Below are 12,717 nucleotides of genomic sequence, written 5' to 3' on the forward strand. Positions count from 1 at the left end.
TATTTTTTCACCCCCGAGATGGGGTGATATTCACCCCCAGGGCAAAAGCACACATCGGCACCATATAACTTTTTTTCTTTGACATGTTAGCTATGCGTACGCCAAATTTCATGTCAATCCAAGCGGTTCTTTAAAATTTACAGCAAAAACCGTGAAAGAATGTACTATTTTGTGTCTTTGGATTTCCCTTCCTCGGGAATAAGATATTTTATAATAATAACAAGTATATTTAAAGTATTTTTGTATACTTCACTTGGTCTATTAAATTTGTCAGTATGTATGAGAAATCTTGAAACGTGTCAAAGCGAAGGGAATATAGCTCAGTGGGAGAGCGTGTGACCGGAGATCGAGAGGTCCTGGGTTCAAATCCCGGACGATTCATATTCTTTTTTTTTTTATAAGTGGTAGGTAAGAAAGTTAGTTTAATATTTAAATGAAATACAAATAACCTGTTAAGTAAATTTATTTCTTTGAAATTATATAATAGAAGTATAACTTCTTACGTGCGTACAAAGTACACACACATTCTTTTTTTTAACAATCACAAATCATTTAAAGTGCTATTTTAACCATAGAACTACAAGATGACACGGAGAACATTTTACGGAAAAAATTTGAAACAAATTTTCTTTTAAAATAGAAGTAGGTTGAAGGCTCGAATATATGGAATTTATAGGAATAAAAGGCAGATATCGAGTGTATAGTTTAATTATTAAATCTTGCTTAAGTCGAAAAATGTAAGAACAATCTTACATTTTTCGACTTCCCAAGATGTAGTACCCGGCATAATTTAATTAATTTTTGATCTGTTTGTCCTTCGTCCTGGGTGTGTTTTATGGTATGTATTAGTTGCCAATTTTAAAGAATTTATTGCCAAACAAATGTTGCATTTTCAATGAAAAATTCACACAGAAAATTCCATGGTTCGCCAACATGGTCATAAAATAATTTCGTTTGTCTACAAATTTCTATAGTAGTTCAGAGAAATAAGGAAAAAAAATATCGTGTTGGTGACACTTCCCCCTCCAGGCTGAAACCAAATTTTTCGAGTAATATGGTCATCTATAATAATAACCTATATTATGTTTCCTGCAGCCGATTTTGATGATATACATAGTTATAAACAAATGAAGATCAAAAAACGGTAAATTTTCGCTTTTTTCGTCTCTTACTAAAAAATTGGGCATTTTAAACAAATTTGAGAGTAATAAACTCATAAACCGTATAAAAAACTTCAATATGGCGTTCGCTGAATATGTCTATCCTTATTGGTTACTTAGAAAATTGCCAAATAAATCATAAATTTTGAGTTTTTATAAATATTCATAACTTATGTAAAAATTAACTTAGAACCTTCTTATTACACGGAATGCTGAGACTTATGGTGCTTTAATTACACCCTAAATTTCAAAGTAATTGGTCAAATAGTTTAAAAGTTATTTAATTTGTTTATCCAAAATTAATTTTTTTTGCAACACTGTAAGTCTGAAAATGATGAAGTTACAGTAATATTTTGGATAGTTTATGAAAGAAGAAAATTTACAGTATTAATTTAATTTAAAAAAATGACAAAAAATAATTATAGATATTGCAAAATAATTTTGCAAAAACATGTGAATTAAAAAAATGGGGGGGGCTAACTTTGTCCCTAAATGTCCTAGAACAGTTGTTTTTCTTTCTAAATGTGTATAAAAATTCAGTCTTTCTAAATATGAAAAAATAATTTTTCTACGGGTAACGGTTAAAAAGTTATTCTAATTGTTTATAAGTAAGCAAAAAATGGACATGTTTTTGCAAAATAATTTTTCACTGTTTAAAGTTATTTTTTGTCATTTATTTTTAATTAAGGTAATAGTATAAATGTTCTTCTTTCATAAACTGTCCGAAGTATTATTGCAACCTCATAATTTTCTGACTTATAGTGTTGCAAAAAAAATGAATTTGGGAAAAATAAATTAAATAACTTTTAAACTATTTGACCAATTGCTTTGAAATTTAAAATATAATTTAAGTACAAGAAGTCTCGGCATTCCGCGTAATAAGAAGATTCTAAGTTAATATTTACCTAAGTTACGAATATTTATAAAAACTCAATATTTATGATTTATTTTGCAATTTTCTAAGCAACCAATAAGGTTGGACATATTCAGCGAATGCCATATGGAAGTTTTTTATACGATTTATGAGTTTCTTACTCTCAAATTTGTTTAAAGTGCTTAACTTTTTGGTAATAGACGAAAAAAGCGATAATTTACCGTTTTTCGATATTCATTTGTTTATAACTATGTATATCATCAAAATCGGTTGCAGGAAACATATAGGTTAATAATATAGATGTCCATACTACTCAAAAAATTTGGTTTCGGCCTGGAGGGGGATGTGTCACGAGAAAAACCTTATTTCTCTGGACTATAGGTACATTGCCATACACTTGGTAGTTTTTAGAAACAGCATTTTTCTATAAGATTATTTATTACCAATAGTTGATCGTTTGTTCGGAAGTCTTTTCTAAAACCCAATTCCAATTTATTGGAATCCATATACATATTGACATAGTATGTACTATAACGTATATTCGGTACACTTATTTTAGCTAGCCACCAATGATCGGTTATTAGAATATGCCGCTTATTAGAATATTTTTGCCTGGCACGAAGGCTATTCTAATAAGCGGGTTCTACTGTAATTTTAAACGTCACATTTTTACCAACTGTGTGTTGTATCTTGGTTAGCCTGAGCTCTGATTAATGCTATGGCTGGACATTTTTTTTTTATTTAACCACATTTATTTTAACAATCCGTTACTTTCATGGGAACAATTAGAACGAAGTCAAATGTATGTCTATTATATAATGGTTATTTAGGGATAACTTCCAATGAAGTTTCTTTCAATGTCAATTGGAAACCAATTTGGTTGTCTGTAATAATCTTAATTTAATTTTTTTGTGTTTCTTACCAACATAACAATCAAATTTGCCTCGAGACTACCTCGTGGTTCTATGATGTGTTTAATAATTTTATGATACATATTATATGATAGAAAATTACAATTTTAATGAAAATTATTTAAGTAAAAAGCTTCACTCATTATATCTCATAGTGATGAATATATTTAAGGTTGCGTAACCTGCTTTTAAAATCTGAAAAATAAAAATTTTGTAATTATTGTATTTTGTAACTGTATTATAAAGTGTGTACCTACTTGAAGATATAGAAAAAGAAATCAAAAAGAGACTAATGAAAGCAAACAAGTGTGTTTATACAGGGTGTCCAGAAACTCTACCGACAAAGGAGGACAGGAGATTCCTCAGGTAATTTTAAGAGAATTTAACCAAATTGACCTAGTCCGAAAATACTTCCTAAGGGAGCTAGACCTATTTGAAGATGGCGTCTGGTAATTAGTTTTTCTTAAACACCTCCGGAACGCTTCCATTTAGAAAAACCAAAATTGGTATGCGTATTTATCTTCCAGAGATAAATCGATTCCATCTACTGCAAATTTCTAGTACCGGTCATAGGCGTCCGTTTTGGGTAGGGCAACGGTTACTTTATTGCATAACTTTTTTTGTCTTTAACTTTTAAGCATTTTTGACACTGGATAATTAAATTGTGAGGTATTCCTGTACTAAAAGGTACTCTTGTTGTAAGAAAAACTAATTACAAGACGCCATTTTAAAAGAGCTCTAGCTCCCTTAGGAAGTATTTTAGGACTAGGTCAATTTGGTTAAATTGTCTTAAAATTAACTGAAGAATCTCCTGTCTTCGTTTGTCGGTAAAGTTTCTGGACACCCTGTATAAATAGGTTACTAATAAATTGATACATATCGCACTCCTAGATGTAAACTGCGTTAACTCAAAATTTGACCATTTCGACTTAACAAAATTTTCAAATTCTTGACCTGAAGATCTATACGTAAATAAAACCCACGTAACAATACCTTGAATAGTTTCCGAGAGATGACGCTAAACGTCACTTTAGTTGAAAGATTTTAAACCGGGCGGTTCAAGTATTACTACGCCATTTTCAGTTATCCTCCAGTCACCGTAAGTGGATGTCGATAGTAAACTCGCTGAATTTGAGTTACAGCACTTTACGTGAAAAATATGTGGTAAGTAACATTTTCTATTTCAAGTTAATGTAGTTTACATGAACATTTCTTTGGCGATTTAAATAGTGATTTGATATTATTTTAAGTTGTACTGATTTTGGTGGAAATATATGATAAATTTTTTTGAGATATTTCAAATTACTTTACTTATCGTGAAAAAATTATTGCTTTCAGAGTTACAGTAGTTTAGATGAATAAAATTTTTCCTTCATTTATTCAGTTAGTCTTTTGAAGTTTGTCAATTTTCGCAATCCAAAGAAATTAATTGTGACATTTTGAACTATAGCTTTGACCCTACGTAAGATGCATAAATAACTTTGTGACAAAATAATGTTTTTTGAGTTGCACTACTTTACATGAATATTTTGGTAATATCAATCAACTTTTCTGTTTTTTAGGAAAATGACAGGCCGTGGAAGCAAAATATTAGAAATTTTGAAAAAAGAAGCAGAACAACAGCGTGCAGCTGTTCTGCATATACCAGTAAGCAGCCAAGTCAACAATGAAGAGAATATAAATCCAATATTAACTGATCCTGACCATCCGGTCATAACTGAATCTGTATTTTCTGTTCCTGGTATGTATAGAATTGATTTACCTACTCAATGTATTTCAACTGACGTACAGGATGTGACAAACTCTTCAAAAAAAGCTAACGATGTGTCTCCGATTATTAGCGAGTCTTCCCCTGTTCCTGTTTTGGATACAATGGTACTGCCTATTCACAATGCAACTAGCAATATTCATGTGACAAACGCTGTAAAAAAAATTCCAAAGCATTACTATGTCTCACCGATCCATAGTAACGAAAGTGATGTAGACGACTCAGACGCTGATCCGAACTACAATTATCGTGAAGCTGATTTACCTCAATTACAAACAACGCGATCTCGTAGCTGTTCCTCTTCATCGAGTTTGACTACTTCTTCCAGCTTTAGTAGTAGCTCTTCTTCTGATAGTGATGATAATACTACTAGTCACATACTACAAGATGCAACCAATATCTGCGATGGTCCGACGTTAAGAGCAATTCAAGATTTGGCACATGACCAAGAAGAGAAGAAAGGAAAGAAGAGGTTAAGAAAACCAGAAGGCTGGAAAATTAATTACACAAAGAGCCTTAGAAATTCGGGAAAAGCTTACCAATCTAGATCTAAATCTAAGAAACAAGTTCCTGCACGACAAATTCGCCCGCCTTTTGGAGAAAAATGCAGATGGAATTGCAGTACCAAACTCGAAATCACAGATCGCCAAAAATTGTTTGATGCATTTTGGAGACTTGGGGACCTTCAGCGACAGAGAGAGTTTATAGTGAGACATTCACAAGAAATAAAGCCCAAGTATAGGTACGTAAGTACGATTAAGTACCGGGCTCTAAACTCAGCCTTTTATTTTGTAGTGAACAACTCGCGAATTCGTGTCTGTAAAACCTTTTTTAAGGCCACACTTGACTTAAGTGATCAAGCAATTAAAACAGCACTTACCAAAAAGACAGAATGTGGGTTTATAGAAGGAGAACAAAGAGGAAAGCACGGAAATCAACCCACCATAGACCCTGTAATTACTGAAAGTGTTGTTCAATTTATCAACACTATTCCAAGGATTGAATCGCATTATCTCCGTGCTCAAATTTCACGGGAATACATTCAGTGCGACAGATCTTTATCAGATATTTACCGCGATTATAAAGAACTTCGCCAAGCAAGTAACATGCCATTCGCTACAAGCTCGACATTTCAGCGCATATTTAATTTTCAATTCAACATTGGCTTCTATCGACCGAAAAAAGATTTGTGCGACTTATGCGAAAACTACAAAATTGCAGATGAAGAAAGTAAACTCAAAATTTCGGAAGCCTATGAAAATCATTTAACAGAAAAGGAACTGGCTCGAATTGAAAAAGAGAATGACAAAAAGCGGACTGATGCTATTGTGGTGGTTTATGATCTCCAAGCAGTAATGCAAATTCCTAAAGGGCAAGTATCCCTATTCTTTTACAAGTCTAGAATTAATTGTTTCAGTTTCACTATAAGTGATTTACAGGCAAAGAATGTGGACTGTTATTTTTGGGATGAAACGGAAGGGAAACGTGGAGCGGTTGAAATCGGTAGTTGTGTATTGGCTTTTATTCAATCACAGTTAGATCAGCATTCCGATGAAGATATAGATCTGATATTTTACTCAGATAACTGCTGTGGGCAGCAAAAGAACAAGTATTTATTGACTGCTTATGCCTACGCTGTGTCCAATATGAGAGTAAAATCTATAACGCACAAATTTTTAATACGGGGTCATTCGCAAAATGAAGGGGACAACGTTCACAGTGTGATCGAAAAGCAAGTAAAAAGGCATCTTAAGTCAGGTCCTATTTACATCTCACAGCAGTATACGACTTTGATTAGGGCTGCCAAAAAAACTGGCCCTGCATACAAAGTGCATGAATTGACACATGACCAGTTTTATGATTTGAAATCGCTGCAGGAAAGTTGGGGAAATAATTTCAATTTGGATGAAGAAAACAATCAAGTTAGGTGGCATGACATTAAAGTTCTTAAAATGGAACAGGAAAGTCCTAACACTTTCTTAATGTTGTTCTGAAGCTATTTTCTTGTGGCATTTTTTACAATTTTAACTATTTAGAATGGGAAATAAGCCACAATATTATTAAAAAATGATTTTTTATTAACGTTTCGACGCCCAAATCGGGTGCCGTTGTCAAAATACAAAATACTGTATTTTGTATTTTGACAACGGCACCCGATTTGGGCGTCGAAACGTTAATAAAAATCATTTTTTTAATAATATTGTGGCTTATTTCCCATTCTAAATAGCTAACACTTTCTATTATAAAACATCATTTGCGGAAACAAACTTTAAAAAATGTTTTGTACACAAAAAAAATCCACTAGACAAATGGCGGAAACTAATGTTGACTTTTCCAGTGGACTGATAAAGGCATATACTGTAAAAAAATACTTTGTCAGATGCAAAAAAGAAGGATATCAAAGAACTTGTGGAAAAAAATCTTATACCCAGATCTTACTACGAGTGTTATTATAAAAATATCTTGTAAAACAAAAACAAAAATCCATTATAAAAGTAAAATAAATAATAACTATAAAATAATTTTACAGTATGTAGTAGTTAAGATTATTAATAGGCTAATGTATTTGTGTTAACTTTTGTAATAAGACAAAATTATAACTTTTGATTTAAACTAACCACCTATGTTTTCATTCCATCACTAGGGCATAAATAAGTATCAGTGTACTTCAGATTATTCGGTAAGTATAATTACAAGAAAGACCAACTCAAAATACTCAAAATACTAAGAAATTTGAAGATTTTTTTAGAGTAAAAAGTAATGTTACTCTTTTTTGTTCAAGTAAAGTAAACTAACTTGAGATACTGTGCAAAAATAGTGCGTACTTCTAGTATAAAACTGGAGTAACTAAAAATCTCCATATTATTTAAATTTGAACACATTAATTAAAAAATGAGTACCTTAAGTACGGACTAAAAACCATTATCATTATAATACTATCAATTTTTTTTTATATCTGCCTTACATTAGCTAAAATCAGTTTTTGTCAATTTCTGAAAAATAAGGTATTTTGAGTTACAGTAGTTTACATCTAGGTGTGCGATATATCAAGAGATGTCAAATTAAGAATATACAGAACGGTTATTACGCCTACAGTAACTGACGTATCAGAAACATATGGGTATCCCATTTCAGGTGCAGATATGGGAACAAAAAGTTCCAAAGAAAGTAGGTATTTGGAGGAAAAACTAAAACGGCGTTTAGATCAGAAGGACAAATGAAGATCTGAGAGGGTTTTATGAAGAGCCCAGCTGGCTGGAACACATACAATGATAGAGGGTATAGAAAACCAAAAATGCTAATGTCAAGTATAATGGGAAGATGTCAAAGAAGAGGTCGACCCAAGACAAGGTAGAAAAGTAATGTAGAAGATCTAAAAAGACAACAAATTGGAGGATAAAAGCAATGGACAAGAAGGATGAAGAAAAATGGTCAATAAAGCAATAAAGAAAGAGAGTTGTCTAGTTGTTTGAAAGCTACTTGGGAGATCAATCAAAATAGATATATATGTCACATTCAAAAGTATATTTTATAAATGAAGTAAAAAACAGACGTACTCGCAATAATTTATTTCTATTTTTCCCACCAACTTGTCAAAAAAAACAAGAATTAGACATGAAAATTTAATCACTTTAACTAATGTAGTGTTCTTCTGCTATTTTTAACTTATCTTTCTTTTTACCCGACTCCACGACTGAACGTATTGGTTTCCTTTCTCTTCTTTCAGTTCTGGTCTTCAGTTTCAGGTACCTACAATAATGTTAACTAACTCAAATCCCATAGCAATATGCCTGTTGATACAATCATTTAGTTGTAATTTTCACAAGTTTCTTCCTGTTTATGACCACTGCTCTTAGCCTAAGAACATCTAGGAGCAATGACCTGAACATGGTTACAATTGCATAACCAGGGTTAACATCACCTTCAGTTATTAACTCTTTTGATCCAGACGTTGTCAGTCGTACAATGATTAAGACATAAATAAATAGAAATATTTTCTTCTTCTTCTTTAGGTGCCGTGTCTGTATTCAGACGTTGGCCGTCATCATATTTACAATTTCCTGAAATCTCTCTCTATCGGCTGCTGCGCGAAATAATTCTTCTACTGTGCAGCCACACCATTGTCTAATATTACGCAGCCATGAAAGTTTCTTTCGACCAATCCATCTCTTTCCCTCCACTTTTCCTTGTATTATAAGGCGAAGCAGATGGTATTTAGGTCCTCTAATTATATGGCCGAAGTATTCTGTTTTTCTCCTCTTTATGATGCTTATGAGCAGACGTTCCGAATTCATCATTTGAAGAACATCTTCATTGGAAGTGCGAAACCCACGATATCTTTAGGATTCGTCGATAGCACCACAATTCGAATGCTTCTATTTTGTTTAACATTGTGGTTTTTAACGTCCATGTCTCACAACCATACAATGGGATAGACCACACATAACATTTCAGCACCTTCTTTCGAATATTCATCGATAGGTTTCCATCTTATATTTTATTCCTCGACAGGTTTCCTCCATATTACATAAAACTGGTTTCCATCCTAGTTATTATCTCTTCATCAGAGTCACAATTTACATTTAACTAGCTGCCAAGGTACTTGAAATGATTTACCCGTTCTAACTCCTCTCCATCAAGAGAAAGCTGACCTAGATCTATATTAATCTTTCCAACTGCCATCCACTTTGTTTGAAATCTTTTAATAAATATAAATATTTATTTTATATAAAACATTTTACAAACAAAATGTCAAACACAGTCTTTCGTCACTTTTTTCTCTACCCTCAAGAACTTGCCCATATACTTGTTAACCTATGCAGCATTGTCCGTCTATCCAATCAAATTCCTATTAGCATAATTTTCGCAAAAATAATGTTATTGAAGACTTTAGAAATCAGTCCTTGTAACGGCATCATTTACTTTACTTGTAACCGCTGACCTGATGATACTCTGCATATTGTAGAGAGCGAAACCGATCGTCGGAAGTTAAACAATAAATCATTGCGAGCACATCTGTTTTTACTTCAATCAAAATGAACTCGCATATGCAACACAGTCAACATTTTATATATTTATACATTTGAGTGTAACAATTTTTATGGGGGAAATACCACAAGACGGATAAGAAAAAAACGTTTCTAAAATGTCAGAAACGTGTTTTAAACTGATACTGTGGTTAATTCCTATTGTATATATTCGGTTTCATAACGTCTTACGATATTGTCCAACTCCCAAACGTCACTGTATTCTGTCCTGAGTTAGGTCTTCATTTAGATTTCGAGCGAATCGCTTTCCTAACTCCCAGATTCCAACTCTGTGGCGGTCTTCCTCGTTCTTTCTTCTCTCTGGGGGTTGCCACATCTTAGATTTTAGGCAATCTTTCGTCCCCCATTCGGCTCACATGTCCATACCATTTGAGCTGTTTTCTCTCAATATCCTCAACTATAGTACCCTCTATACCCATTTGTTGTTTTATTACTTCATTCCTTATTCTTTCGGCTCTTGATATTCTCATCGATCTTCTATTGGCATCCATTTCCGTGATTTCGACCTTTTTCTTATATTTCTCGGTTATTCTCCATGTCTCGGCTCCATAAAATAGGCTAGTTTTAACCATTGTCTCATATATGTTCCATTTTCTTTTCTTTGGTATTTCTTTAATCCATAGAACTCCGTTTAGACATGCTATAGCTCTTCGTGCTTGAATGATTCGATGTTCTATTTCTCGTTCGTCTTTTCCACTACGGTCGAAGATGACTCCCAGGTATTTATATTCGTCACATGGATTTATTTTTTGATTGTCTTCGATATCGAGTTGTTCTGCTTCAGCGCCAATTTAGAGGTATTTTGTCTTTTCTAAATTAATATTCAAATACCATTTCTGGTATTCTTCAATTAGTTTTCTAAGCATATATTCCATGTCGTCTTTGTCATTTGAGATCACCACCTGATCATCTGCAAACTGTAAAGTGTATATTCAATCCTGATCGTTCAATTGTATACCCATTCGTTTGACTTTCCTTTTCCAGTGTTTCAGAGCTGCAGAGATATAAATCTTAAACAGAGTCGGAGAGATACAACATCTCTGTCTGAGACCCTTAGTAACTGCAAATTTTCCAGCTAAGAGGTTTCCGAATTTCATTTGGGAGTTTGAACCGTAATATAGATCTTTGAGAGCACTAACCAATGTTTGACGTATGTTTGATGTGCCCAGGACTTCCCATAGTTTATTTAGGGGGACTGTGTCATATGCCTTCTCAAGATCTACAAAAGTACTATGTAACTCTCTATTTGTCACAACTTTTTTTTCTATAATTTGTTTAAGAAAAAAAGATGTTATCTGTACATGAGAGATCTGCTCTAAATCCTCCTTGTAATTCGTCTTCAGACGATTTATAACCTTCCGCTATCAGGTCTCGTAGTATTCGACCACATAGCCGACTCATTGAACTTGTGACCAATATACCTCTATAGTTTTTACAATTTCTCATGTCACCTGTTTATATATTGGAGTCATATATTATGCTGTTTTCCATTCATCTGGTGTTGGATGTCCATTAATATATTCGTTAAATATTAGGGTGGTTCAAAAAAAACTTTTTGTTTTATTTCAGATCGCTATAGTGCGCAAAAGTTGCCATTGGTATAGACTTGAAAAAAGCACTAATTATTATTTTTTTATTAATTTGTCTTCCGGTCGCGCACTGCCATCGAAGTTAGCAAAAATTGAGAAAAACCTTAATTTTTCATATTTTTTTTAAACAGGCCAGATGGTTATAATTGCGTTCCTATACCATGCATTAAATACTAAAAGTATGTAAAATCAATATAAATGCACTTATTATACATTTGTTTCATATCTTCCGGTCGCGCAACATAATACAAAATGAGTAAATTTAGTAGTTTTTGCAAAATTTCAAAGTTTGACTGTTTAGTACAATTTAATCAAACGACTTTTAGAAATACTATAGTTTAATTCAATTACAATAATATATTTAAAATCCAAGCATATAGGATAAATTTTGATATTAAAGTGAAGGTCGGTCGCGCAGCTTCGTCAAAAACAGCAGACTACGGAGAGGCGAGGCGAAAGTGACGAATGCCAGCGAAGCTCGCGCAGCCACAAATAGAGATACATGTGGGAAGACCTCTGCAATGGAGTATTTGTCTTCTCCATTACAACGAACTGCCATTCCGAAACCTTTTCCAACACTTAAATGTAAATACAACAGGCACAATAGGATATCCGGACCGATTGGAAAGGCCCTACCTGATTGTGAGAGACTACCAGTTGTTGTTGATTTTAATCTTATCGATTGTGAGATTCAAAAAATTGAAAAGCGGATTCTTAGCAAGGACCGATTGTATTTGCTTGAGATATCAGAATTCGTCAAGTTAGGACATTGTTCAGAAAACTTTGTGGTAGGTACGTGATCCTGGCCCAATGTCAAAGTTGGCATCGCTAAGCGGTGCAATAATGTGGTTCTAATATAGCCGTCGCTGGAACTGTGTCCACACACTTTACTTGAAGCTTCGGTCACTAGCTTAACGCATCTTTCAACTGCTCATTGCTCACATACTGTTTTATCTCTTCATTAGTCAATGTTCCTAGCAGTGGAGAGGAGTCAGTGTACTGGTGTTCCATTTGATAATTTCGTGATACTATTTAGTTTTAAAGTTTAAGTTTGATGGTTTAAAGATTCTGATAGAGTCACTTTCAGATATTGCTGGCTTCTCCTTTATGATACACCTAAAGCCCAGCTCTCGGATATGGTTTCTTTCATCAGTTAACATAGCCAAAAGTAAATTTTCGGGTGAACAAAGTAAGCATTCTGTTGTAAAACGTGATCAACAACTTGAAGAAGCTCTTGTGGTAAGAACCTTGAAGATTCAATGATTTTGTAATCATGTCTAGGCCCATCTGTGAATTTGTGGTTTATTTTTGTGGCAAACCACATAGGCATATTATAACTTTTGAGAATTAATGTGACAATCTCTCTC

Source organism: Diabrotica virgifera, chromosome 3 (genome assembly GCF_917563875.1).
Source record: "Diabrotica virgifera virgifera chromosome 3, PGI_DIABVI_V3a".
Classification (NCBI taxonomy): domain Eukaryota; kingdom Metazoa; phylum Arthropoda; class Insecta; order Coleoptera; family Chrysomelidae; genus Diabrotica; species Diabrotica virgifera.